Source organism: Uranotaenia lowii, unplaced genomic scaffold (genome assembly GCF_029784155.1).
Source record: "Uranotaenia lowii strain MFRU-FL unplaced genomic scaffold, ASM2978415v1 HiC_scaffold_35, whole genome shotgun sequence".
Taxonomy (NCBI): domain Eukaryota; kingdom Metazoa; phylum Arthropoda; class Insecta; order Diptera; family Culicidae; genus Uranotaenia; species Uranotaenia lowii.
The window spans coordinates 147,476-150,000 of record NW_026598256.1 but is presented as its reverse complement, the minus strand read 5'-3'; the positions used below and the strand labels follow the sequence as shown (position 1 = coordinate 150,000).

The 2,525-nt window shown below is 35.8% G+C and overlaps 1 non-coding gene across 1 annotated transcript; it reads right to left on the bottom strand.

Moving 5' to 3' along the window:
• Positions 1-1,543: 1,543 nt before the first annotated feature.
• On the bottom strand, positions 1,544-1,616 carry Trnar-ucu (transfer RNA arginine (anticodon UCU)). Its single transcript has one exon. It is a non-coding gene; the product is annotated as a tRNA-Arg (tRNA).
• Between the last annotated feature and the right edge of the window lie 909 nt (positions 1,617-2,525).

Sequence of the window (2,525 nt, the reverse complement as noted above, 5' to 3'; positions counted from 1 at the left end):
ATGATGAAAAATAACAAAAAATGACTAGAAATTATCTTAAAAGTATTAAAAGCTCAGTTAATAATAATAACAATGGTTTATTTTTAATAATAGATAAGAAAAAAGTTGATAAAAAAAACTGTTGGATTTTGACCACTTAAAATTCTCGAGCGTGTTTTCAAAAACGAAAAGGGCCTAAAAACTAAAATCGAAATACGAATTAGGTTTTCATCTTGAATCAGAATTTATTTATTTATTGTTTTCTTTCAATTAAATCATTGAATCTGTTTCATTTGTTTTTTAAATCGAAAATCGCCATTAGAGCAAGTTCACTGGTGTTGGGAAAAAGTGGTAGAAATTTTGACACTTACGGCACATTTTGAAAATTTTGCCATGCAAAAACATTTTCAAGATCTGTGGCCTTCTAATTTTTTACAACACGTGTTGTATTTTCGCATGCTGTGATGCAAAAATAGCAATATTTCTATCACATTCGGCTGAAATAGAAACAGTGTTGCAAAAAAAATATAACGCCCCAAGATCTTGAAAACATTTTTGCATGGTGAAATTTTCAAAATGTCAAAATTTCTACCACTTTTTCCCAACACCAGTGAACTTGCTCTTATACATATATTTTTTTAATTCTGATTCTGATTCATGGTTCTGAATTGACAACACGAAATTTGAAAAGCACAATAAACCTCAAACAAATGAAAATTATCTTAGTTTCAAATCTGCAATAAGAGACAGAAACTGAAAATCTGATTCCAAAAGGTGGAGAAAATAGAACTGACGACAGAGATTTAATCTGGAACCAGATGAATGATCTGAATTTTCTTATCACATCAGAAGTTTGGAAGCAAAAATGCTATGCAGTTCCCACTTTCAAACGGAAAATTAACAAATTTTTTTTTTCAAATATTAAATATTCCGAACTTGCGCGTACGTTTTTAGGTTATGATCTAGGTTTTTGTATTGGTTTGTATTCTCGAGTCAACTAAACTAAGACATTCGATTGAAAAAAAAAAAAAAGATCAAACTATATTTTTAGCACAATAAGTCTTTTTTAAATAGAAATTGAGTGAAAAAAAAATTATGCCAGCTCAGAATTGTGCAAACGAATATTTAGTTGCATCTATCAAATCTTGATTGAACTTATTTTCTTTAATTTTCTATTTTACACAGCAATTATTGCTAAGTGTTCCAGCTCGAAAACCTCAACTCATGTTTAGCCGAAGCAAAAATAACAAAAATAGTCAAAAGTCCTGTTATTTGTTTCACGACACATGTAGTAAGTATACGTATTTCTGCTGGATTAGTTACGAGCTCAATTCTACAACCTTTAAAAAGCAATAATAAACCTGATTAAAAGTAAACAAAAGCTATGGAGCAATACGCTCTTGAAAGGTCATGAATGTAGATTGTAAGCTATTTATTCTTAAAAGAGTTTAAGAAAAATGAAATATGTACGTTTTCAAACGAAACGTTAATAATTGTTCAAAGCACCGAATACAGGCAATGAAAAATGGTTCTTCCGACAAAAAAGAATCTTTGTTCCCACATGCATCCCTTGTGGGGATCGAACCCACGACCTTTGGATTAGAAGTCCAACGCGCTATCCGCTGCGCCAAAGGGACAGGCGGAAAGGCGAGTGCCAAAAGCCGCTTTTAAACCAAGTGGTCCCCGTTCAGCAAACCAAACTTGAACCGCATCACATCTCCTCTCTAGAGGGTTGAATTCATGGTAGGGTGATGTATTTTGTGAACGTACGCTCTCTGCGTGTTCATCGCTTTGCGAGCGAAAGAGAGTACAAAAAAGGTAAACACACCAGCAACTCGATTCGGTTTCCAGCTGTTCCAATCCAATGGTCTTGCAGCCGGCTAGCCGGCGATTCTAAAAATAGATTTACCGGGGAAAGAAGAGAAAAAAAAACCCGTTCATCGGGCGCCTCCTACCTTATTGACATGACCATACCATGCAAGAGAGAGTTCATTTTTATATGGGGTGAATTACAGAGTAACGGGTATAACGGTGCTGTATGCATTTCCCCAGTTTTTTTTTGTAAAAGAGAGAGAAAGAGAGTTCACTGCGGACCAGAGAGATTGCATTGGATGAACGCTCTGAAGTGTTGAACAAAGGGAGCATCCATGAGTTCCGCTTTGCAGTACATTTCCAGAAGATTCACTTTCAATGAGAATATAAACATTTCCCACTGGCAGAAACTTTCGCCTGCCAGAATCGGTACGCAGTGTTACGTAATATCCGATGATTCCGTCCATCTTAGATAATAATAATAATAACGTAGCTGCTCTGCGATGGTACGATTTCGGAACTGACACATGCGCAATGATACTAAAGGGTCTTCGGTGGAAAAAAAAAATACGGACTAGACGAGAAGACGGAAAAAGGTCGGTCGGTCGGACAAAAGTGTAAATGTTTCTATTCTGGGTTCGCGGGATCGGAATCGGGTTGGAAGAATTGTGACGGGTGAGAAAACATCTCGCCGCTTGATGGGTATTAATGTGTCAGATGGAATCAGATGTGTT